This window comes from Passer domesticus, chromosome 6 (assembly GCF_036417665.1).
Source record: "Passer domesticus isolate bPasDom1 chromosome 6, bPasDom1.hap1, whole genome shotgun sequence".
In the NCBI taxonomy this organism is placed as follows: domain Eukaryota; kingdom Metazoa; phylum Chordata; class Aves; order Passeriformes; family Passeridae; genus Passer; species Passer domesticus.
Genome location: NC_087479.1, coordinates 56836025 through 56862808, shown reverse-complemented (window position 1 = coordinate 56862808; position 26784 = coordinate 56836025). Strand labels below are relative to the sequence as shown.

General features: G+C 40.3%; 1 long non-coding RNA gene across 2 annotated transcripts in view; it reads right to left on the bottom strand.

Annotated features, from left to right (window-relative positions):
• LOC135303837 (uncharacterized) overlaps window positions 1-23911 on the bottom strand; it is a 28084-nt gene extending 4173 nt beyond the window's left edge. Inside the window, exons 1-3 of one of the 2 annotated variants that reach the window (XR_010365227.1) lie at window positions 23763-23911; window positions 17590-17685; window positions 15264-15373 (exon numbers count right to left, since the gene is read on the bottom strand). This is a non-coding gene — a long non-coding RNA (uncharacterized LOC135303837). Of the gene's footprint in view, window positions 1-15263; window positions 15374-17589; window positions 17686-23762 lie in introns of those variants that run through there. The other variant, XR_010365228.1, reaches the window with a different exon arrangement.
• Between the last annotated feature and the right edge of the window lie 2873 nt (window positions 23912-26784).

Here is a 26784-nt window from a genome sequence, read left to right as displayed (position 1 = left end):
AAATATAAAACATGAAGGTGTGCTGGATCTATTATGTTGATTTCCTAGATACTGGGAATCTGGGCATTTCTATGCATCAACTAAACAAAATATTGAATTTAAACCAATGACTCTTCCTGCTTATTGTAATGGATTTTTAATTTTTAGCATGAAGCGGGTTTTAAAATAAAAATACCCCAACACAGGACTATGCACTTTCAGACTTGGCTTATTTTCACATAAAAGAACGGGCACATTTTTTAATTATTATTCATTTCAGGCAAGTTCCTAGAGAAGTGTAACAAAAGCCAGAGGTACAGAGCTGCTTGAACTCTGAGGGGAAGCAGGGGAGGCAGGACTCCAGGTCCCCCTTTCCCTGTCCCCCCTACACACCCAGCCCCAGCTAGGGCTGAGCTGTCCAGTTTGATACTGGTTTTCACATTGTGGTCCCAGCTAAAATAAATATTTTGGTTCAGCTGAATAAAATTCATTATTTATACTGAATTATAATAATATAATATTGTGGTTCAGCTAAAATAAATATTTTGGTAAAATTATTTATTTCATTTATTGTAAAATACTGGTAATCAGACTTGGCTTCCCCTTAGGCTTTGCCATGCATTAAATGGAAAATAAGGAACACTTTCAGCCGAGGCAAAAGAAGCCATGCAAACTAAGCCTCACTTGCTTTGGGACAGAATTCAAAGCCTAACTGCAGTGAATTGGAAAAGTACAGCAGGTTTGGAGCAAGCACTTTTCGAGGGCAAACCTTCAAAGGATCCAGCACACCTTCATGTTTCACATTTTATATGCACTGCATGATAGAGAATTGTGCAGAAAAATACCAGAGGCAGCTTACAGTTCACATCTGGTGTACACCCTCAGCTTACAACCAACCTCTTTTTAGGCAAAACTTTAGAAGAGAACATTGGGCTCCACTCAAGTCTTCGGTCTCCTGGTGCTTCTTTTCGAGAGCTGTGCCAGATTCTCAACAAGTAGTTTTCAACCTGAATTTATTCAATGCAAAATTACGCCCATTTGTTCTCCCACCAGATCTGCATTAGCTTAATTCTTGTTTTGGGGTAGGCAGTGAATATGATTGTTTATGGGTTGCATCCCTTAATTCCGGCCCTAAATGATCTAAATGTTTTAACTCTGGTCCATGCTCTGTAACTGGGTACTCGATTGCACATTTCATTGGATTTTCCTTAAACTGAAGTTCCAGAGCACTTATCAATTCCATGAACTCAACTCCCTAAAGTCTTTAGAGCAGTTCATTTCATTGATCCACCCTTAACTGATACATTTCTAAATTCTTCCCTTCTGACACACTTTGATGTTCACGCACCTTCTTCCACATAATTTAAACTGAATCACTTGTGAGCACTTCTTCCCAAGTTATCACCTCCACATTCCCCGAGTCACTAAATTTAAATCTAAACTATCATCATGTGGTTGGCTCCATACAGCACATGCCAAAACAGATTTTACCACCTTGAGAATAAGCATAAAACACTTTCCAAGACAGGATCCACTGCTTCTGTGTATTTTCAGGCACAAAACATCACCTTTATTCTGCTCCCAAAAGCAAAGCTTATATATATAGATATATAGATTTGCTTTTATATATATATATATATATATAACATTTAGCCAGAAGATTCTTTTAATTGGATAATAAATCTATACTGTGTATTCAGTTCAGAGAACAGACATGCTTTATTTAAAAATAACAACAACAAAAATCAACAAAACTCAAACCAAACCTGGACAATAAATTCTGCAGCGTCCACAAATTGGTTTTCTTATTCTAGTTATTATTTCAGTAAATTTCCAAGTATTTGCCTTGCAACCAGTCAGTGAGCTATAACTAAACCACAGAACCTGAGAAAGAACAAAGTTCTAAAAATAACAAGATACTATTTAGAGCAAATACTCTAAAATAACAAATAGCTGATCAGTTAGCTCTAAAAGTTAATACCACTTTTCACCCTCACACAACAGGCTAATGTGTCCAGAAATATCACAGCAATCAGAATGCAAGACAGAAACTCTAAAAAGAAAACAGTTATAAAAAAAAAAAAAGAGGAAATCTGGGGTTTGGTTTTTTGGTTTGGTTTTTGGAGGGTTGGGTTTCTTTGCCTTTTTTTTTAAATTCACAAACTCAGGTACCAGTTTTGGGTCCCAGAATGCTTGACATAAACCAGTACTACACATGATTTCCAAGAAGGGAGAAAAACCCTTGCAATTCTAAAAGCAAACCCCTTCTGCACAATTGAAATTTTTTATCTGTTGAGACTTCAATACACTCACAGACTGCAAAATCTGGCAAAACATCACTTTAATCCCACATTTTTTCATGTTGCTGGAAAGGACGGGCCTGCAGAGAATGCTCTTTGAAAACAAACATCATACCAACAAAAGCCAAGCAAGGACACACATGCAAAACATAAATAATGATCAAATTTACCAGGAGGTTTAATCTGGGTCATCCAAGACTTCATGGACAAAACCAATAGGAAATTTGTGAGAAACCCATCAAAATAATCTTCAAGAGGGAAAAACCATTTTTGAAGGTGAATATTCTTACTTGTCAGTTACAAGCAGCATTTTCCAGTAACAGCAGGGGAAGGCCAACACATTTCAATACATTTCTCTGCTCAGGGAAATCTGAGCCTTCATTTCTCACTGCACAAACCAAACTCACACCCAGCCTCTGCCTATGTGCTCTCAGTTTCTGCTGTCGATGCTCCTTCAGTTAGAGCAAAATATATAAATATTTAGTGAGACAAAACCAAACCAAAATAAAACCTCCATCATCAGAAGGAAGAAGAGTCTATTGCCTAGTCTTACAGTCAATTTTCTCAGAGATCCAAGCACAAATTTATATGGGAAAAGTAGTGAAGCAGCAGTCTCCTTTTTATCCTCACATGATTTGTTCAAATTTCCTTTTCTCATGAGATGAGACAAGAAACAGTTAAGATTTGCTCCAAATCAAACTAAGTTTTTTACTAGCATTTTTTCCCCTTGGCAGCTGACCTGAAGACTGTAATAAAAAAGTTATTTTCAGATGCTTAATTGTGACTGCAATCTGGAGCCAACAGGATTACCAAGAACAAGAGGTATGAGTTCCATCTGCTGGCTCATAGTCTAGAAACTGGAAGGGAACTCTTATACCCAACCAACAAATCCCACGCCAAGAAGTCTCACCAGAGAACACAGCATCTGTCAGGGCATTACTGGGAAAGGTGATGATTGTGGCCAGTTATTATTGGGAATAATGCCTGTTGACAGCATTCCCAATAGTGCCTCTGGGGAACTGCTGCACTGAGCGAGGAAACCCAGGGACATCAGCCTGAAACACAGCAGATGAGGAATGCTGCACACAGCAAGGGCTGCTAGCACAAAAACCTCACCAGGGCACACATCCCAGCAGAGGGTGAAGTGAAGAGAAGCACCTGAGAACTGTGAAGGGACAAGAAGCTCTCTCCAAGATACATCTGGCTGCACCTCTCAGCAATTTAAAAAATGACAGAAGTGTGATGATACCTCAGGGGGGAGATGATGCCTCAGGTTTCAGCTTTTCTATTTCTCACATTCTGTGCTGCTTTAGTGTGTGGGTCTGGGCTTCACATGAGGGCATGGTGAGCTCTGTGCACAGAGCAGGGAGACAAAACAATTCCTGCTCCAGCTGGGCACCAAGGACAAATGATCCCAATCTCAGCCCAAGAGCACAAACCCCGTGGGCTGCAGAGAGAAAAACAAGCAGGATGGGACTGCAGGGGCTGCAGCTGGAACTGGACACTGAACTGCAATGTGCACATGGAGCAGAGCTGAGCCCAGGGAGAGACCCCGGCAGCGCTCGTGCATTTTGGGGCCATTTGGGTTCATCTTGGGTGCAGCCCTGGCTGGGCTCTGGTGCTGCCCAAGGTGCATCCATGGAGGAGATCCTTGGAATGAATCCCTGCTTTGTTCTGTAGCTCTGCCCAGCCTCTGCTCTAGGGCAGCCTGCACAAGGCATCAGTAACACCAGAGGGGACACTGTCAAGTTTTTGGGTGTGCAACACAATGATCTCATTTCACTTGCCAAACTGTGGCCGTCACATCCAGTGCCTCTGTCCTGTACACACAGATCCTCAGCTTTTCAACAGCGATGTCATCTGTGAGCACTTGTTATTTGATAGAAATCCCATATTTGTGTGATGTTATTAGTTCAGGTAACTGCAGAGGTATTTGATTTATCCTGTAAGAATAAAAATTATGTAATCTCATTTCCACACTATCTGAACTCCTTAGGTGCTGTTTATTTCTTACGCTGAGAATTTTATCATCTTTCCAAACCTGACATCACCAATCACTGCTCACTGCAATAGGTCATTTCCTGGGTCCTTCCCCTGCTGTTCCAAGGGAGTTTAGGGACCTAAAACTCTGCTACAGCAGCAGCTGGTGGATGCTGAGCCATGGGGACAGTGCTCCAGCCAACCCTGTGCCACACTCTCATCTTCTGCAAGAATCCCAGCACTCAGCAGCACAGGAAAGACACTGAGGGTGAGAGGGGAGCACAGCAAAAGCAGCACAAACCACAGCCTGCAGCTCCCAGGTGGGAAACAGCCCCTTGGCAGTAGCTGGGAGCTGGCTGAGGACAGCCCAGCAGCTTTGTTCAGATGCTGGGAGCTCCCCAGAGTGGCCACGGGATCGAGGGTTGCAACAAAGGTGTTTTGTAATCACATATAAAGCACAGTTGAAGAATAATCCCACAGAATGTATGAGGTGCCCAAATTCATTCTGATTTTAATGCTTATTGATTTTACTATACTGCTCTTCCATGTTGTCTAGTAGCACTTTATAAATGTTTTATGTAAAATAAATAATTCAAGAAAGACACTGCTTTCTTCAGTAAAGTTTATGACATCATGAGAGCTATTTTTTGTGACTATGCTGACTGCAATGATAAAAGAAAAAGGAAAACTGGGATCTAGACATTACAAACGTGACCATTTTCTAAATCACAGCTGCTTTTGCTCTTGCAGCAACACTGTGTTCACTGTATTAACTATATATATAGCTAATATATATTATACACACAAAGCTATGTTACTATATATTTTATATCTCTATAGAGATATTAGATATAACATAGTTCTGTCCATTTCTGGTACAATTTTTAATATTTTTCCTCCCCTCTGATCCCAATGCCAAGTCATTAAATATAGCAGACTGCAGTTTGTTCAATTTTACTAAAATATTTCCTATACGTCCCCATCACGCTGTCCCTTTTGTTTTACTGTGTTCAGCAGCACTCCCATGATATCCAAGGGAGAGCCTGCAAACTGAAAGAGACACTTTTGACTTAATTGAAAGAAACTGGAATCTGGTTTTTTAACATAATTTTGGTCTACTAGCCAACCAACGATAATGGTTAAAACTTTCTAATAAAATTTTTTAATATCCTTATTTACACTCTCCCTGAAACACCTTTCTGTCAATTCTTGTGGAGCACTGTAAGGTGGAACATTCACCTATACAGTATCTTTAACAGTGGTGCCTCAGTGTCAATGTGTTTTATGCCAGCACATTAACATTTACACTCCTCACTGAAAGGGAATTAATAGATTATAAACCATGGTTACATGTCTGTATTTCTTACAGCTGTTAATCCTCCCGTTTAAAGGGATTCCTGACTTTACAGAACCATTGCAAACCACATGGAATGAATAAACCCTGCCTGAGGCACACACACACAGATAGTGTTGTGCAAACCTTGCTGCAGGTCATCACAAAGTCAGAATGCTCCTCACCTCCCAGGAGCCTGTCCTGGAGGGCAGACAGAGAGAAACAGGCACAGGCAGCAAAATTAACCAGCCATTCTGCTTGGTTAATTCTGTCCACAAGGGTTTTCTTACGCATTTTTACAGTGGGCTTCAAATCTGTTCAGTAGAAACCCAAGGATAACTCCACTTCCTTGAAATTTAATAAGCAAAATGGGCAAAACTCCCCCTCACCATCAAGCAATCATCTCAGCATTTTCTAACAGAAGATTGCTGGGCTACAGATAAGCTCAAACCAAGAGCAAGTAAATAAAACGAGAGTTTCTGTTCACTTTTCAGTGAAAACACTGAGCTATTAAATGTCAAATGCCATTCACCATCTTTCACTACCTTACTCACTAGAGCCTGGTACTTTCAAGTTTCTTGGCTCTAATTGTGACAGCACTGTTTTAGAAATGTTAAAAATGCTAAAAGTGCTGGGTGAATGAATAAAACAAGTAAAAAAGAGCATTGTTTCAGAGAATAATGGAAGTCATTAGCATTTTTTTCACCATTATTGCTTAACAATCCAACAATTTGGTCTTATACATCCATACATTGTATTCTTGTCATATTTTTAAAAAGTGACACAGTCTGAGGGCAGCTAAGAACCAAATCCTGTCAAAGCCTGAAGCAGGGTTAACAGCTGGAGAGCATAATTGATCTTTAGTGCAGCTGATAGAGTCTCACACATCAGTGCTGGAACAGACATTTCCACACCACAGTGCAGTTGGATAAGAATCTTCTCATCTGAGGTACAAGCACAGAGATTACAGCTGGCAGCAGTAGGAGAGAGATCCTTCTGCCAGAGAGCAAAGTGACTTTCTGAAGGGATGGGAACCCTATGCTAATGCCTGCAGAGATTATAGGACCAGTAGGAATAGTTATGATCATTGTTTAATCTTCTGAATATAATAAGCCTCTCTCTCCTGTAACTTGCCCTTATCCATTCAGAACTTGAACACAATTATCCAGTGTGCAGTGGTAGATGATGGGCAAATGGTACCAACCCAGAATGATGAAGCAGCACAAATCCAGCTCCATTCTGCAGTAAGCACACAAAATGTGCCTCTAGTATCACATCAACATTGCTGTCATTTCTTCTGGGAGAATTTGAATGAGGATGCAAAAACCCCCAGCACACTTTATTTGTCACCCTTAATTTATGACCTCCTGGGTGGAGGCTTTACTGCAGATTCATATTTGGAGTGTCTGATCTGCCTCTAGAAAAGATGTACACCTTTTTTTTTTTTTTTCCACATTGCCAGTATTTATCACTGCCAGTTATTCCAAGCTGTTATTAACACTTGGAAATCACATAATCGAAGACTAGAAATGTATATAAACCTTAGGAAACTGCTGGTGTGAAATGCTTCATCTTCACTGACTCCAAATGTCCATGGCCCATGAGAAAGAGAAATTAAAATGCTGCCATGCAAATGCACAGGAGAGCTGCAGAGCACAATTTCTGCCTGGCTCATTTGAGGGAAAGTCCAAACACATGGCCAGGTGACTGCTGAGCACACTCTGTAGCAGCCTCACCACATTCTCCTGCCTTCCACACTCAGTCTTGGGCAGTGATCAGGATGTTCAAAAAACAAAACATCAATACCATCACCATGACACCAGCACACAGGGCTGCTGCTTATTTCCATGGCTCAGCACAGTGTCTGCAGCAGGAGCAAAGCATTCCGTGGAGCTGGCAAAGTGTCTAATCCAAAACAAAATGGCAATTAAAAAAAAAATAAAATTCCCAAATCTAAGACGACCAGCTGCTTCAAAACTGAGCCCCGAAATAATTTTCTTCCTCAGAACTGGTTGTCCAATGGTTCCCAGGGGCCACAAAGGCAGTGCAGGTAGCCAAAAGAATGAATAAAAACAGGGGCTTTGCTTGCTGAATGAGAACTGCCAGCAGAAATGTTTTGTGTAGGAATCAATAAAACTTGTTTGACAAGTACAAGGTATTTTGCTCAACCCCTACTGAAAATTTTGTTTTTCAAGGTAAAAGTAACATACATGCATTTTTATTTGTGTCAACAGCAGAGTAAAATCCTAACCAAAGGAGGTTTTGTTATTAGTAATAACACACAGCACACAAAAGGCATTTACTGAAAGAAGGACACTTTGGGCCAGTCAGAGAGGTGAACTTCTGACACGTTTCTGAGCTACACAAACGAGGCACCAAACAAGTTAAAAAGGTCTTTTGATGAAGTTTTGAATGCACAGGCAGTCTCCACACTTTTCCCAGCCACACAGATACCACACAGGTTAGAAGAGATGTGCTCTGAGATGCTTCTGTATTGGTATAATGTCTGCCACAAGACCAGAACTGGGTCCTCTATCTTGTAAACTGTGTGACATAATGATGTGTTCAGATACATTTCACATCTCAAATGGCAACATCTCTACACAGCTTGCACTCAGACACAAAGTGTTCAGTGAACTCACAGATCCCATCCTCTTCCTCTGATAGTGAGGCAGTTCTCATGTGCCCTTGTGCTAGCAAAGGGTTAAAACCTTTTCTTATGTTCCTAGTGGGTTGTAAAAGAAACTGCTGAAGCTGATCAATGACCACTGTTAAGACCTGGAAACCAATTATAAACCTGAAATTTGTGATGAACAAAGCTCTGAAACACTAGGATGAAAACTACTGAATTAGTCTAGTTCATTAAAATCATTAATAGTCATGAAATGAAAACCACCAGAGTCCAAAAAGGCTTAATGCCCTATCCATATTAATTAGATGGGAGCAAATCTGAAGTGAAAAGCAGCACATGCTTTGTAGAATTAGCAATTGCTCTCTACAGACTACACAGATCTCTATTAAAATTCAGTTTAATTAAAATTGATCACGTTAAGAAACTGATGTGGTTAATTAACTGAATTCCTGAACTTCTTTTCATACATTTCACAAATGCATTGTACACTGTTTTCCTGGGTGACAGCTTATGTTGCAGTGAAAATCTCCATTTCACAGGTTAATTTCACAGGCCCAAAGTTCCTGTGTCCCTGCCAGGAAACCCTGACACCACAGGGAAAATGACAGGCCTTGGAAACTTCCAAAATCTACCACCAGAAAGCCTGGCTGGAGTTTTAAACAGTTCCTATCTTATCTAAGTGTGGAACTGTGGGCATGCATGGGGAAACATCCCCAAGAGCTGTGGTCTCATCGGGTCTCTCATGAGAGCTGCACAAAATGTACCAAATGGGAAGCACCAACAGAGCCAGGCAGAGGTGCAAGATCAGCACACACTGACAGGAGCAGCCAAAGGCTCTGCTCCATGCGGTTAATGAATGTAAACACACAGACTGCAAAGGTTTCAGCTCTTAAAACACATTTTCTCAGCGTCTCAGCAGCATCCATGCTGAAATAGGGCTTGGCCGAGGGCTCAAGCCAAGAGAAGCCCAGGAACACAGAGCTGGCTCGAGCTGCAGTGGTTGTGCTCTGCATGGACACTCCCAGGGCAGCCTCCAAGAGGCTGCTGACCATTCTCTAAACAATGAGGCAACCATTTCCAATTAACAGCAGACTTGGCAGTGCCAGCTTCATCACTGAACTCCATCTTAAGGGTTTTTTCAATCTAAATGATTCTGTGATAAAGCACTAGTGCCCTACCAGCTTCAGGAGAAAGACTGAATTGCACCTCCTAAAGATTCATTTTTATAATTTCATTTTTATTTTATATTGTTTTAAACAATAAGGCAACTGTCAATTGTGCCATTCTTTTTTTTTTTTTTTTTTTTTTTTGGCAGGACTTCAGAATTTTCCACAGGCACGGTTTTGCCTATGGAAGCACCTAGGTTATAAAGTAGTGCTGCAAACAATTCTCATTCTTTCACAGAATAACTTCTTATAAAATATCAGCAAATGGTCCAGAACCAGCCCCTTGCATCCTGCTGTAAAAGAGGGCATAATTTCAGCTGCTGTTTGAAGGAAAATGGATGGATGACCATCTGATCCAGCACAGAGGATCATGCTACAACATCAAGGTTAAGATCTGAACTGCCAACCAAGTGGCTTCCCAGCCTTTCAGGGAGCAGAGTGACACACGGATTCTCAATGAACGATAAGCAACAGACACAGCCCAGGGCACACCTCAGAGATAAAACCCAAAATGTTAGAATTTTGACAGCTACTGAATGGGTGTGATCTAAGGTCTGAAAAATCTCATATCTAAATGGAGGCTAAAATAATCACCCAGGAATTATAACACAATAAATACATGACAAAGAACAGAGTTTCACATATAAATTTTACATGCCTTTGATTTAAATTCAAATCTGTATGAATAATGGCACTGAATTTGGTATGACCACATCTCATTCCTCATTACTTCTGACCGCAATGTAAATGCTAAAGTGGTATTTTCTTCTCTGAATTCATTTTGCTAAAATAAAGTGCATCTGACTAGGATGTAAGATACACGACTGACTCTTAATTCCCTCGTGGCCAAACCCTTGTTAATGTCTTGGCCTGTTTCAGTAAAATGATCATGGTTCAAGTAATGTAAAACACATGCATTCAATCATTTTCCTTTTCCCTAAAGGCAAATACTTTCTTATCATGGTAAAACAGGAGTCATGTGCTGATGCATTGGAGAGCCAAAGTTCTTTTAAGCCTCATCAGGAAATGGAACACTTACTGCAACCTGTCCTTTGGAGCTGCAGAGTGAAAGAAAAGCATAATGCAAACAAACACGGGTGGTTCAGTCAGCATTATCTAGTATTGTATAAGCCTAAGCAGCTGCCTTAGAAAATGAGAATACATAAACAAAGACCAAATAGAAAAATCAAATGGAAAATTTAACTTCACCAAAAAAATCTATTCATATTTAAATCAGGATTTCATAGTTAATAGTAAAAATACAAGCAAATGAAAGGAGATGCTCATTATATGCTTGCCTTGGAAGAGGGGCTGTTTCTCCCAAGTAACCACAAAGACAGCAAGGCCTTAACACAGCAGGTGTGCACTCTCTACTTGTGCAGCATCTTTTTCTAATCCTCTTTTTGTAACAAAAAGGGAATATTCATACTTGGAAAAACTGAATGACAGTACAACTGGATGAAACAGTATAACAGAAACTACATGGCAATTAAACCAGGTTATTCATTGGTTGAAAAAAAACCAAAACATCTTAGAACAAGATATTATAAGTTGTCCTACTCAGATTTTTTACAAACTCCTGTATTGGAACTTCTGTTTCTCAGAGTGGCTTGAAAATTTCCTGGGCCACTATGTTGAGCCACATCTCTCCCCTGAGCAACAGCAGAATAAATGGGAATTGTCCCTTTCAAAGTAAAAGCCAGCCAAGCTGACTGGAGTCATGTGAGGTGACAGAAAAAGAACCAGAAACACATGGGAATTAAATCCATCCTTGAGGAACAGGTTCAGACCCCAAAATATTGTACTTGCAGGGTGTCCTGTGGCAGAGAAGAATCTGATTCCATGTTCTCAGAAGGCTAATTTATTACTTTATGATACTATACTATATTGAAGAATACTATGCTAAACTATACTAAAGAATACAGAAAGGATACTTACAGAATGCTAAAAAGATAATAATGAAAACTGGTGACTCTCTCCAGAGTCTGACACAGCTTGGCGAAAGAGTCAAAACAACTCACAGCAGAACCCAATGAAACAATCACCTGTGGATAAACAATCTCCAAACAGATTCCAAAGCAGCAAAACACAGGAGAACCACATGAGATAATATTGTTTTCCTTTTCCTCAGAGGCTTCTCAGCTTCCCAGGAGAAGAATCCTGGGTGAAGGGATTTTTCCAGAAAATGTGACTGTGACACCAAACCCTGAACAACTTCTCAGGTGCTCACTGCCAGGATCAGTGTTCTCTGAGCCACTCTAGCCCAAATCTCTCTAACACTCTGCTCCCTGAACCTGCAGCTCCACAAGCTCCCCAGAATACCACAGCTCCTCAGGCACACAGCTAACACATATTTTTGAAATATCCATCCATCCTTTGCCCATCACATCTTTCCTAGGAAAGCTCATCCCCAAAAGAAGATGATACAGGTACATAAAAGGTCAACTCTCTGCTGCTCTCCTCTGGGAAATGGGTTTGTAGAGAATTGTCAAAGCCTGACAGAAGACTCACAAAGTGTGCATCTCTATGCAAACTTTGAGATAGGAATGCTGACTTAGAAATGCCATGGAATAGGACAGACATTGCTGAGAGAGAAATGGAAATAGAAACAAGTTTCAAAGGATGGCCTTGCACATAAGACCAGATACTCTGGAGAAATAGAACTAGGAAAGATGCATTTTAGATGATTGGCTTTAAGGAATTGTCAGCATGGTGTGGCTAAAGGTGATAGGCCAAGAAACACTTACAGTGTTTTGTAATTAGGAACTAATTGGCTTCTGATTGTGATGGCATGAATTATAACACCTATATTGTCTCACCCTTCTCATGAGATTAAAAATAGAATAAAAGTCTTTAAAACACCTCTCAGTTGCCCCATTTCTCAGTCAAAAAAGAACTTAATCCAACCCTCACCTACCAACTTCCTTTTCTTGCTACTAACACAGCTTAAACACGAACATTAAATTCATTTCACAGTGGGTGACACAACCTGTCATTGGCCTGGAATGAAAGGTGTCATTAAGCAACAACAGGGAGCAATCTTTCTTAGTAATTAAAATAGGATTCTAAATCAGATCATACTTTCCAGTACCTGAAGCCCCATAAATGAAGATTTACAGTATATTCAGCCCTTTTTAGCACTTCCTTAGCTTACAAGTACGTTTCTGGCAGAGCAATCATCACAGCACACGAGGAACAGGACTGATGAAACAATTCCATGCCATGAACAGGCACATCATTCTGAGCAAGTCAGACCTCATAATAAGTATTTATGTAATTACACCCCACAAAACTGAATGGCACTTAACACAGAGCACAAATCTTCATCTGTTTTATAACCACACAAAGCTATTACAAATCTATTAAGTTAGTGGCTTTCTCCCACTTATATGTAAAACCAACAAAAAAGAACACGGAAAACCCTTAATTTGCCACCATGTAACATCATGTGCAGCAGCCCAATTTAAACCAACTAGAAAGAGAAAAAAAAACCCCAAACTAAAATCCACATCAATTTCTTTCACAGTTAAAAGTCAGGAACTTCAGAAGTAAACATGTTTACCAAAAGACTAGTTTAAAATCAATAATAGGAAAGTATTATACTCCTTTATATTGTCAGCATCAGTTCATTATTTTATATGACCCTTGCATTCCTCATACACAAAGTATGTAAATTCAATAATTCCTCCTCTGGGCTTCCAAATACATCTTGGGCCTGTTACCTGCAGCAGTAGGTATAAAATGCAGACTTTGTCTGGGCTCGGGGCACAAGATGTATATTTATGTAAATAATTTAAATGAACCTGTGGAAAATGAAGACACTGCCAGAAAATGTTAATGCTGGACTTCATTCCCCAAGTCTGCCCGAGTGCATTAAAGGGAAAATGCAGCTGACTTTGGAAAAAAACCCAGGCAATAGCAATTCTCTGTAAAGCAGTACTAAAGCTACACTAGGGTACAGTTTAGTCCAGTATCTTGTCACCTTGCTAGCATGAAATCCATGAATGTACAGAACTCGTGTGTCTCATGCCTTCCTATGCACAGATTTAAAGACTGCATGGAATATTAGAGGTTGTTTAATTATTTCTTGAATTACTAAGTAGGCAAGGTTAAGGAACAGCTGCAGTCAAAATGTGGAGCTGATAGGTACTTTTCCCTAGATTCTATTTATTCATTTTATTTCCATAATGATTATATAATTTACATAATTATTATAATTCACATAATGAATATTTGTATTCATGGGTACCTGAAAGAAATGCTGTGCTCATACACTGAACATTTATGACTTTCTGAATGTTCAGGCTCATCAGGATATTTTGGGGGAATGTTGATCTTGACTGACTTCTTCACCCTTGGTGAAATTCTCATCAGTTTCTGACAGACTTGTTGTATTCTATCTTTTGTCATCTCCCTTAGTGTGACCCTTTATACTACAAAAACCATCAACATTTAGAACACTTCAAGTAGAAACAGCCTAACTGAAATTCCAGGAAAAGGAATTATTAATTGGATTTTATATACGACAATCTCCCACACAACACAATTACATGTGAATGAAAAACTTCTGTTCTTCTTGCTCTTTGGGATGGTAATGATTTCTGGGGACGCATCAAGTACATAGATGCTTCATGCAAATTATTGTACCTTGTCATAAGCAGAGTTGCCTTAAAGTTTATCGCTGGTAAAATATACTCATTATTCCTACAGTCAGATTAAAACCTTCATCTTGCTGCTGAACTGAGAGGAAAATGTTACAAAAATTCCAAGTGAAAGCACCTAGAATGGCATGGAGCATGCTGGACAGGAAGGGGGATGATGCACAGGAGGAGCTCACCCTCAGTAAGCTCAGTTGCAGTTTATCATATCCAACCAGAGCCCCTGCTTCAATCATCTATTCTTTTTATCATATCCAACCAGAGCCCCTGCTTCAATCATCTATTCTTCTGCTGTGCACGGAGCAAGGAGCTTTGCAGCAAACTCTTGCACTAATTTTGCATGAAAACACCATCTGGCCTTGAACAACTCTCCGGGCTATGGGTCTGTTAGAGCCTAGATGTGGTCAACATGATATTGAAAGGTCAAAGAAGGGTCTAATTATATGCCCAAGCACTTAGAGACCATGGTCACTGGAGCATGAACATAATCACTCAGGCCAAACAAGCCTCATTTATAATTTTAATTATCAGTGAATCAGACACGTCTTGAAGAGTTGTCCATGTAAAGGAGTTATATGGATGTTGCTCAAAATAGCTGTCTTGTTTGTCTCTAAAATAACCCCTTGAGACACCCTCAATAATTCCCTGCTGATATATTTAGAACCCATCCATCTTCTCAACCTCAGCCTGTTAACATATTTGGAGTATTGTATAATTGCACACAAAAAACCCCTCCTTGTGTTCCAATCTGTTACAATGGAGTTAGCAAAAATCCAGAATTCCAGACCTGAGATTTCTCAAACCATGCAATTCCATTCACTCCCTTGCACGGAACGATGCAACATGTACAAAACAGACTGCAGTGATATTTTAACAAGCCTCTTGCCTCAGTCATGCACTGTATGTGGTGGAATTCTTCGAGGGGTGGGAAATGAACTGCAGCTAAAGGAACACCCACTCTGGCTCCTGGAGGGGAGGGAAAAATTGTTTGCAAGAGACCAGGAGGACATCACATGAAGCACACGTTGGTAGGTGAGCTGATCTAGAAAGTGCACAACCTCCTCAGCTGCCATGGATGCTCCATGACATCCTAAAATCACCTAAATAAATTTTTTGCCCTCAGACAGAAGCACAGGATATGCTGAGCTACAAGGGACCCATCAGGATCATCAAGGCCAATTCCTGGCCTTAATCAGAGCTTCAAGGAAAAACCTCCTGCACACAAAGTTCCCTTGCCCAAGTTTAATACTATGACACATGCCCCTGCTACCACCCATTTTACCCACTCACAGCTTGATGCAGACTCCTCCCATGTTTTTACATGGCTAGGGAGAAAAGGAACAGAGTTGTATAGTCAAAGCAGCAGGAATAAAATATAGAGCTAGAATCAAAGATACTTATCAAACAGAAAAAGGTAATAAATGGGATCATTTGCTTCCATATTTCCTTTCAATCATTAATCAAATCCATTTCCATATCTAATTTTACAATTTTTCTTTTCTTTTGACCTTTAATAAAATGTTTCAATTGATCATGGTAATAAAAATGTGAATTATATGAGCTGGCACAGACAAAGAAAGACCGTTGAGTAATCTGCGTTCCAGATATAACAAGGAAAATGCCTCTCATTAAGTATGGGCTAAAAGGTAACTTAAAAAAATTCCAAGTATTATATTTTTATCTTAAGAATTCAGTAAAGTACAAACTTCAGAAAAATTCCAAACATGAACAACTAAAACAAGGGGTCCCAAAATGTGGGACTGCAGCTGTCCTTGAACTGACATACAGAATCTATTTGCTCATTAATACAAATATTTCTTAGCACAAATAAGAAAGTATTTTCCTTTGCTCTTGAAGTTTATTTCAGTTATATCTCAAACACTAAACTGCTTAAATTGTTTCATAGCAAAAGCACTTAAAAGTTGGGTTTTTTTGGATTTTCTAAACACCAGTGCAGTACCATCAGCAAGAAGGTAATCAAAGCAAAAAGCCTGCTGAGCCTGCCAACCAGCAATATTATTTGTTTCAATAGCTTTCCTTTGAATAGAAGTATTGATTTTCTACATCAAAACTCCTCTACAAAGAGCATTAAAAGAGAAATTAGACTTCCTATTTTTTCTCCATCTTATTAAGGACCATTGTTGAAGACTAGCAATAGAGTCACCAGGGATTTAAAAGTTTCAGCTAAATAGATCAGCCATTTAGGAATTCTAGGAAATTTTTCTTCTTTTCTAAGAATTCCTGCTATGGGGCAATGCCACTCCTGCCAGAATAGGTAGGGTTTTTTTCCCCATGGATAGAGGCAATTAGCTAAATTGGATTATTCCATGACCATCTGGCCTCAGCTAGCTGCGATCCTCACATGAAGTCCAGGTAGAGTGACGGGATCCTGAAGGGAGGTAGGAACAGCAGCACAGAATAAAGGGTACCAGTGGACTGGTAGAAGGAAGAGGCTGAACTCTGGGAAAGGAGGTCAAGGTCAGAGGTGTTTGGAAACAAAATTAAATGAATTCTGCATTTCATGACACTTCTTAGCTCAGAAGAATATCTACATGCCAGGAGAAATCCCTAATGACAGGTGGTTCAACAGGTTTTGTTACTCTTTCAGCAACATCCCCAGCCTGCCATCCCTACCTGGATCACAACAGCCTAGGAGAACCTTGAGCCCTCGGGCAGCAATGCCCTTCAGCAATGCTCTTTCAAGAACAGCAGTGTTTTTTGACTTCCTCAACTTAATATCTATTCTTAAAAAAAGGCCAATGAACTAGAGAGCTATTACTGAGTCAAGTTTAGTGGGATTAGTCATGTACACTGAAGAACAAAGACTGTCCTCACTTTTCAATTTTTACTTAAAAAGTATCAACACTTATTAACATATTCATTACCATTAGCTAAAGATCAATTTTCAGTGGGTACATTTCCATCATACTGCAATAAATTGGGTGCAGTTATTTCACACCAGCACATTTAAACTGGAGTTAGCAGAGCTACAAAGCAAAGATTTGCCCACACTTCCATTACAGTGTTGTTGCCAACATTACAGTTTGGGTGAACAAGGGTGACCCTGGAGTATCCCTAGTGACAATTATTGCAACAGGATCACTGAAGAGACACGAGCAACATATTGCCTTTGCACTCTGGCTACTCACTTGGGATTAGGGATGTCCAATAAAGACACAGGGCTCTAAAAAGAACAGGCAATGGCGTTTAACTTCTAGGCTTCTGATCCCAAGGAGGGAATTCAGATTTCAGAGTCTGCTGTCTGCAATGCATGGAGGAACTCGCTATTTGACAGTGGGATTCAAAAGTAGTAAACCACTTGAAGTCCAGAGAAAAACCTGAGCCCACAGAGAGAGCACCTTAAATGCTGGACTGAGAACACTTAGTCAGAGCTGCAGTTCTGGCACACAGAGTTGTGCACCTCCTCCTTCATGCAGGCTAATGTGGTCGGACACAGGGTTTGCTAAACCTGCTCACCTTCTAGCACAGCTCTCACACCTTTGCTTAGGCTGTAAGAGGTCATGTTCAATGCTATCCTTACCTAACAAGGTTCAAGTCCAGTCTTTCCAGCTCCTTTCCCCCAGGCTGAGTATCAAATGACACAGCAGTTCCTGTGATTCTTCATGCTAGCCCTGTCCTGTTAGGCAGAAAGAAATTCTGACCTCAGGGAGGAAAAAAAGCCAAAACAACCCAAACACACCTAAGACTCATAGCTGGTTTTAATGACTTTTTGAGAATACTTTGCCTCTAGGATCCCAGATGTTGATCTCAACCCCTGAGCCTATTCTGGGATAGCTCCTACCCTCCTGGCACTTCTCTGTACATGCACAAATGTGCCAAACCCAGAGAAGTGTGGCTCCTTTCTCACACTGCATGACACACACTACTCCACCAGCTCAATCATTCAGCTGTTCCACCAGTCACACCAGAACATCACTCACACCCTGCACATTTCTGGCTTTCCTTTAGAATTCCTCTTAGTTTTCTGTATTCTAACCCATTCTTTCAAGCACTAACATATTTGAAGTTATCAGTGTGAAGTTGGAAGCTCAGTACTACTATCTCCCCACAGGAAGAGCTCCCACATTTGTGCTCGAGAAGCAAACAAGTGACGAGAAGAGTCCAATAAAATACTGGGAATAGAAGCCTCCAAAAGAGAGAAATGTGGTGGGGGGGATCCAATTAAAGAACAGCTAGGGACAAAACTTCACCCCCAGCTTAAGCAAAATCTAAGAGGAAGTTGTGATTACTACAGTGTGTTGAAGTATCTTTACCAGTTCTGGACTGAAAAAAGGATATTCAAACAAAAAGTATATTAACTCAAAGAAAGTGCACATTTTTATTTAATTAGAGGTAAAACAGAAAGACCAGTAATAGGTCAATAATAATGACTTATTACTTCCTTTATGTGGCACATTTACAATAAATGGTAATTTACCATTAGAGAGACTTATTAAATTTTTTTCTGCTAAAGAAATTAACATTAGTCATGTGGAGAAAGGGAACACTCTCCATTTCCAGCTCAAGGATTTGCATTCAACAAGGCAGTCAGGGGATATTACAGACCCCATTCTGCCTTTAGCAATGCAGGAAGAATTAAAGCATAACCATGTATGACATCATTCCAGCTGTAGGCTGATGGGCTACAGATCGTTTCATCCATGCTATTTGAAAAACATTCCACTTTCCAGTCATTAGACCTGCTAAATGGATTCACCTGCCATACCCTTGGAATCATTAAAAAAAGAAAAAAAGCATCTTTGGCACACAGAACCATACTTTAGTTTTATTCTTATGGCTGATCTACTATTACTTTTACATCCTAAAAATAACTTAAGATTATTTTTTCACTTTCTCCATCAGAAAAAAAAAATATCTACATCTCTGTTCCCTGCTTTAATCTTGCTCTAGGCTTATGTCAAAGTTTGTGATTAACTATTTTAGCAAACAAATATAACATGATTTTCTAGACAAAACTTGTCATTACCAGGGCTGCAGTGTGCCTTAGTAGTTTTAAATAACTGACTGTTAGCCTGCTCCAAGGAAAATAGGAGCAGTTTACTCCTCAGAAGTCTACTTCTGTTAACTTCCTTAATTATTTGACATGAAGATAGAGAGCTGCTATTTAACACTTCTCCCAGTCACAGGAAAATATCACACCATTTGTGCACTCATTATGGCTCTTAACTTCAGACTCATTTGAAAGCTTCAACTCTACAGGTGGGATTTTCAAAGCTGCCTCTAAGTCATTAATTTCTAATTGGACACCGCAACCCTCTAGGCAAGCTTTAAAAACCTCATCCTAAATAATCAATATTCTACTCCTTAATAACCTGATCTGCAAAAGAGTTGACAGGACAAAACATTTAGCTACTAAGGGAGACTGCTGTGATCATGGGAGGAAAAATAAGAGATTGGATATCCTCATCTTAGTGGTAGGATTATTTCCTACTCGCCATAAGGTGTGACAGGGACCAGACTGACAAAGGAGGAGAGGGAATCCTCAGGGAAAAAAACCAAAAAACAAACCACAACTCCAGAATCAGAGAAAAACCAATCCAGAGTCAGGAGAACAGTACAGATTCAACAGTGCTGTGCACTGCTTGGGTATATATTCAGAGTAAGTCTAAAAATATGATCAGAGGTCAAAAAAAGCCCAACAACAGTTAAAAAGGATAGTAAAATGCCATACAATGCCACAAAATGTCTTTGATAAAAAGAACACCAAATAATAATGATAAAAGGACATCAATAAGGTATCGTTACAAATCTAACCCCACATGTTTCAAATGCATAAGATGGGGATTTAAAACACCAAAATAAATATCAGACCTTCCTGGGTTAAGTAATAGTTAAATTTGAAATAATATTTCATTTAGGATATATATATCAGCTTGAGTGATCTAATGAAAATGAGAGAACTAATTATATTAAATCTGAGGCAACAGCAGGAAAAAAAAAAAGTCAGAGAAACGTTTGGGAATATCTCACCAATTCAAGACTGTAAATAATTTGAAACATACTTTTCAAATACATTGGGAAGGGGGAGAAGGTAATCTAATATAGACCATCCCTAGTCTAATTAGCAGGTATTTGAACAACTGCATTTTCTCAGAGGGAAAAAAAATAACCCTCCCAAAACCCACACATTTAAAATTTTAATTATTATTTTCTCAGAGTTTCCTACATTCTATAACAGTTACAGAACTGGGTAATAATTACTTTGTGGAGTCCTTCCAAAATAAAATACCCTTAGCCACCTTGCAGCAGAAAAAGGATTCAGTCTGGTTTAACATACTGTATTTAAAAACACCCCAAATCTTTACATGCTGGCATCCAGGTAATTCCGTGCAATCAGAACACAGCTCTTCCCCTCAATAGCTCTGTAAAACCTCCTCTGCCTCGATTTTTGCACAACTTACCTGATGACATAGATTATGCACATAAAACCACAAAAAATTTATAACTTTCAGCTTTTTTTTTTGTTTTTAATCAGCCTTTATTTTGGTTTTTGGCATTAGGTGCATGAAAACCAATCAAGATTTTAGTACAGCATCTGTCAAGGAAATTCAAGTTTCCCCAGTTTGATAACTTCACAGCTGACTCTTGATATAATATTGTCAAGTACCTGTTTCACATTTGGTCTGACTTGAATGGGTAATCTGAGATATTTAAAAATATTCTGTTACTAATATCGCTCTGAAAATCAGCAGATGATGTCTGGAGAGATGAATTTCAGATATTTCAAAACATTATAAATAAATATTTTTATTTTGAGCATATCTAGGAGATGCACTTATTGTTTTATATAATCACTGTGTATGTAACATTCGAGGAGAATTAAAAGAAATGTTGCATAATGAAGAAGCTCAGCTTTTCAGTGCAGAGGCAGTGTGGACTGAGCAGGCTGAGGCTGAGTTCCTGAGTAAGGTCAGCATCAGGATTTTACTATGCCCAATTCTCTCTTTGACTTTGCCCAAAGTCCTAACTCGGACTCAATTAATTCTACATTCTCCAGATTTCTAGATGTGGCAAAGCAGTAATGGTGAGATTGATGATACTGGGACATTCTTTGAATGTCTCTCACTCACAAAATTCCTAAATGAAGCTTTTCTTTCTAGTATGTTAACAGCTAGTGACTTTGCTGCCTTTCTCTAAAGAGGTGCTGCTGCTATAATGCAAACAAAACTAGAGCTGCATCGAAGACCAGCAATTGTTTTTTAACAATCCCTGGTGTTGATACCAGGATATCAAATACCAGAAATCAGTTCTGCAGACTAATTACACACATAGTTGGACTCCTAAATTTCATTTGAAGGAACTAACACAGTGGATACCATCTGAGCAGTAATTTCCCTTTGCTATTTTCATACTGCAGTTTGGTGTGGTTCTCCAAAGGGCTCTGCAGTGATCCTGAGCAGACACCCACCACACACGCAGGAGTGAATCAACATTCACGGGGGAAATACCTTCATGCAGTTAGTGATAAAACATGCTGGAGCTGACTTTAACCCCTGTCATGGTTTTTCCCTAGGAAATGGCTGCAGCCACTGGAGACACAGTGCCACTTGCCCTGCACAGGACACTTCACGACTGCACGTACTGCGTCCTGGATGGAGAAACCCTTGGTGTTTCCCACATCATCCTCAGTGGCTGGAGCACAAGAGGAAGGAAAGAAGACACTCCACCTTTTGCACGGGTAACAACACAGGCAAAGCCTTGACACCTTTTCTGCTGCACTGATGTTCACACACGGAGGTACACGGCCCCCAAAGAGCACAGAGCTGCCTCTTTGTCTCAGTCATTTCCCCCCACGCTGTGCTGCCCCAAGCAGTTCCTCTGTGAATCTGTACAATTTTCCACAGAGATAAACAGGCAATTGAAATGTAAAAGCCCATGACCGTTCACTTTCTAGGTACAAAATGCTGTAATCTTGTAATCAATATGCTATTTAACACAAAGCCAGTACAGCCCCTGGGGGAGGGGAGCTGTGCTGGGAATATGTAAGTTAGGTGATAAGGTTTGATGCTGTCTTTCTACTTCATGGAAACAAACACGACCTAAACATTACAGCTCAACAATGCTATCTGATGGTCACAGTGCCTCAGATTCATCAAAAACAAGGACAGGAAAGAACAGTAAGGCAGCCCTTGAAAACAAAGCATACCTATGGGTTCAGGCAGCCACATCCCAGGGCTGAGAGGGAATTCCCTGCCACCTGTCACAGCATTCACAGGGGTTTCTGGAAACTCACCCAGCTGGGCGAGGCTGAGAAACTAAAAACAATCCAAACCAAACACACACAGCGTTGTTTGGCAGAAGTAGAAACACTGGCATGTTTCTAATAATTTATGTTATCAAACTGTTGTTATGTAAGAACATTTACAACATTCACCCTTTAGGAAATCTCAGAAGAAGCAGCACTAGTTTATAGAGTCTATTCCAAATCTAATGAAATTACTATCCATTCTTCTAATCTGATAATGTTCTACTAGCAAATATAACTTTTTTTTAAACGAAAGCATCAGATACTACCATTTCTTTGGGTTTAATTAGGCAACAAGGAATTAAAAGCCAGCTAGATAAAACTAGAAACAGAAAAAGTAATTTGAAACCATTAAGCAATTTCTAGATGTGTATTTAAGTCAGCTGCTGCCTTGTCCTTTCTGACCACTGGTGGAGACAGAACAGTGAATTACACAGATAAGAGCTGTACAATAACTGACTAGAAGCAAGGTATTAAACACAGAAATTGTCTCATACGGAATAGCAGGGTTGTTGTCTTGGTTTTAGTTAGCATTTTCATTTGTACTTAGGAAAACAGTGCAATAATTACACCTGATAGCAATTTGAGATAAGTGGCAAAACCACACAAAATTACAAAATCTGAAGAAACCACTAAAATTAGAAATACATTCAAACTCAATATAAATGAAATACAGAAAACAATCATGCAAGCTGTCAAAAAAAGAGCACATCTCTGTGAGATGTTCCAAATCCTGTTAAGCAAAGTTCAACTTTCTTTTTTTTTTGCCATCTCACCCTCTGCTGAAAGCTACAGGGGCCCATCCAGGTGATGTGCCCATTCTTCAGTTTGCAGATCAGAGGCAGGCACATTATAATGTAAACCACTATTGATTTCAGGTCACTTTAATACCCTGGACTGTGAACTGTGGTGGTGGTGGACTCCAATTCATAATCCCTGTCAGATTGAGCGCCCACAACTAAATCCACAGCGGTTGTGAATAAGAGAACTTAGAAATCATTTCAAAGTGAGATATGATCCAAACAGGTGAGTACAGTTTGAGGATGTAGACACTGAGCCAAAAGGTAAATTACTAACAACCTTGCTCCTAAGAGGGCTGGTTGAGTGGATACCATGAACCAGGAGCTCTGACACACTCTGTTATGAAAGCACTGCCCGTGTGGCACAAACAAAAAGAAATCCCGGCAGAGCTCCTCTGACATTCTGGGCACTCTGCAGTGCAACACTGCAGCCCTTCAGGGAACCAATTCCCCCATATCTCTTCCCTTACCTTCAAAAGTATCTCCCCAAAAGAAGGCAATCTAACCACTTTATTAACTCAGTCCTCAGAAGGAGCCTCCTACAGATGTGCTGCACTCTCTTGTCGCAGCACACGTGCCACAATACAGCACACCACCACACAATTTCAGAAAGCTTTAAGCATTTGCCCAAACACAATAACACCTCACCTCATCAGAAGGCTTCAGGCATCTGCCCACACAGAGTAACACCAGAGCACTTCAGAAGGCTGCAAATGTCTGCTCCTTGTGTCCTTCAGCCCCCTTTAGTGCCCTGCTGTTGGTGCAGGGCCCCTGTGTGCCCTCTGCTCCCTGTGGGGTTGGGCAGCACCCCTGGGCACTCCATGGCTCCTCACCTTCAATAGCATTCATCTGTGCTGCACAGCTGCAGCCAATTAGGGATCAATTAGGGACCAATTAGGGATCAGCCCCACTCCCAATCACCACCACTGTGTGCCCACATACTCTGGGTGGGCAAGGTGAACACCAGTAGTGCTGCTCAAAGGTCTCTGACACCGAGCACTGCCCACACAGGCAATGGGACTGTGGGCCCCACTGACTTTTTGCTCCTTGACATTTTGTTTTTTTGTGCTTTTCTTTCCCAAGCCTACATCTCTTTAGACCATAACCTTGTATGGACTCACAGCCTCAAAACTATAGTTAAATCTGTAGAAGCCTTCTTAGGGTAAAATAAATCATGACACAGGTATATTCTGTCTCTCCACCGATAAAACTCCAGTGACGATATCAAGCCCGGTGGTAGCTTTTTATCTATAGATACATTCAATATGAGATTAACTCTACCACTAGAAAAATAACTAGGAGTCAAGAAAAAAAGAATAAGAAAATCAGTACAAAAAGTTCCCCCTACACAAGAAATCAAAAATCTTCATTTTTTAATTTTTCTAAAGGATTGGGCAGACGCCTCTAACACATGGTCCTTAAGTCAAATTCTGCTAGACAAGAAAAAGTGATGATTTAGTAATAAGTTGCTGATTTTCCATCAGCAAGTCTTATCATTATCCAAACCAGTAACAGCAGCCAGCCCCTGCTGCCTACTGGCACCCAGAAACACCTCCCCAGCATTACATGACTAGCCAGAAACTAAATCTCATCCCCATACCTTCTGTAATTTAAGAAAACCAATCGAAACCAAAACAATGTGATTCAATAAAAATGAAATAATAGACAACCAGAAGCCCATTTTTGTTTGCATTTACTTTGCAACCTTTTACAGTGTGCACTTTGGCAGGCGAGTTCTGTTGTCATATACACAGAAATAGTTGTAAGAAATAAACACAATGGCCCTCTCTGCAGGTGATTATAATGTGTACGAGTTTCGAGAATGCAAGCTGTAGTTCACATATACATAGAGGATTCCCAGGGACACGCCCAATTCATAGCCCTGGGGAACCTGGCAGTTCACAGGGGCAATATCAGAAGATGAGATATTTACAGTGACAAACTGGCACCACTGAGGCAAATACTAATGAAGCAATGTCAGAACAGAGCCCACAGGGCTCAGGAGCTTCTACAGGTATTTTAAGAGAAACTTATGATCTCTGCTATCAAAAGCCACAGGAAGATCAGTAAGAATTAAAATTGACAATGTGCCAGAATCCACCTACTATGAAACAGAAGGTCACTACAAATCCTCATTAAAGCTGTCTCTCTGCTTTGGCCTGATTGAAATTTTTCAAACAGTTTATTATTACCATGAAGGTAAGGGCTGCAGTTGCCCTGGCACAACCTTTTTTCAGGACCTTTGCTAGAAAAGTAGATTTGAAACAAGGTGGAAAACTGAGAAATTGCCTGAGGACAGCAAAAGGCTGCTTAATCAACTGCTCCAATCTCCAGCAAAGAAGAAATGCTTCGAGATGCCAAAGAAGTGTTAATGATAGATATTATAAAAGGGAACTGCTATGGTATATCTTCCAAGGACCGCTACAAAAGCCTTGCTGGCAAAAGATCAAGAAAACAGCTTGCAAGTGCAAGACCGTATCTATAATAAGAGTACAATGTGACAGGTTTAAAATCCATAAGCTACGCTGAAGTACATAGTTCAGAATCCCAGCGACCCAGCTGGAACTGAAGTTATTGAAAGCCTTGGCATTTAACCACCACAGAAAAAGGAAAGACCCCAAAGCCTTTTCTCATCTTCTCACATCTCTCCACTAGTAGACCTTATGCCAGGAAGCGCAGCAGCCCACATTGCTTCTGTGTAACCAGCCTGGAATTCCACCATGCTCAGAAAACTTGAGCAGGTGGTGTTAATCACAAAGAATGCTCAACCATAGCAGAACAGCAGCATTGAGTAACACAAAATAAAACCCCCAAGCCCACCACAGGTCCTTGAAACAATGGGACAAGCTGAGCAAGGATGGTTTCCCACGAGCTTCCCTGGGCTCCGAGGCAGTGCCTTAGCAGGCAGTGAGGCCGTGCACTCACAGATGTACAGTGAGGTCCTTCCAGATCAGCTCCTCTGACTCCGGTGCTTCAGCTCCTTCTGCTCACCACGCTCATTGCAGCTCTCCCTGTCCCATGCACATCTACTCAACGAAGGAGTCGCCTTTCTGGGTCAGAAACCAGAAAGAAAATCTGGGAACATCAGTTGATTGCTCCTTCAGGACTAGCAGAATATCACCATATCCCCAAAGCCCAACCAAAGCACAAAATCTCTCAACAATCCAAACCTCTCCCCCCAAACCCCAAGGATGATAAAGGAGCAGCATTTCAGTAGTTCCCTAAGTCTGAGAAGGATCAGCATTTATTCATGTCCTTGGCAATCTCACTTCTTTTGTGCTCAACAAGCACAAGCATTTCATGCTCAACAAGCATTTCAATTGAGCAAATGATCCTGCTGAATGTTTTCTTTCAGCAGTGGCACCATTATCAAAGATGTACCAATAATAATAATCAAAAGGGACTGTATGGAAACACAACCCTGCAGGGAAGCTATTGGGAAAGAAGCACATGGTCACACCCAAGTCCTGAGATGTGAGCTGGTGAGAGTGCTCTGAACTCAGCAGAAATGCTGGTGGCTGGAAGAGGCAGTGTGACAATGAATGTCATGGAAGGAACAAGCAGATGTCCGAGGAGCTGGAGTGAAGGGAAGGAGGTGCATTAGTATTTCATACATAGGTGAAGTTCAGCAATCATGGAATTCATTTCGAAAATGAGGTTGAAGTCTCTT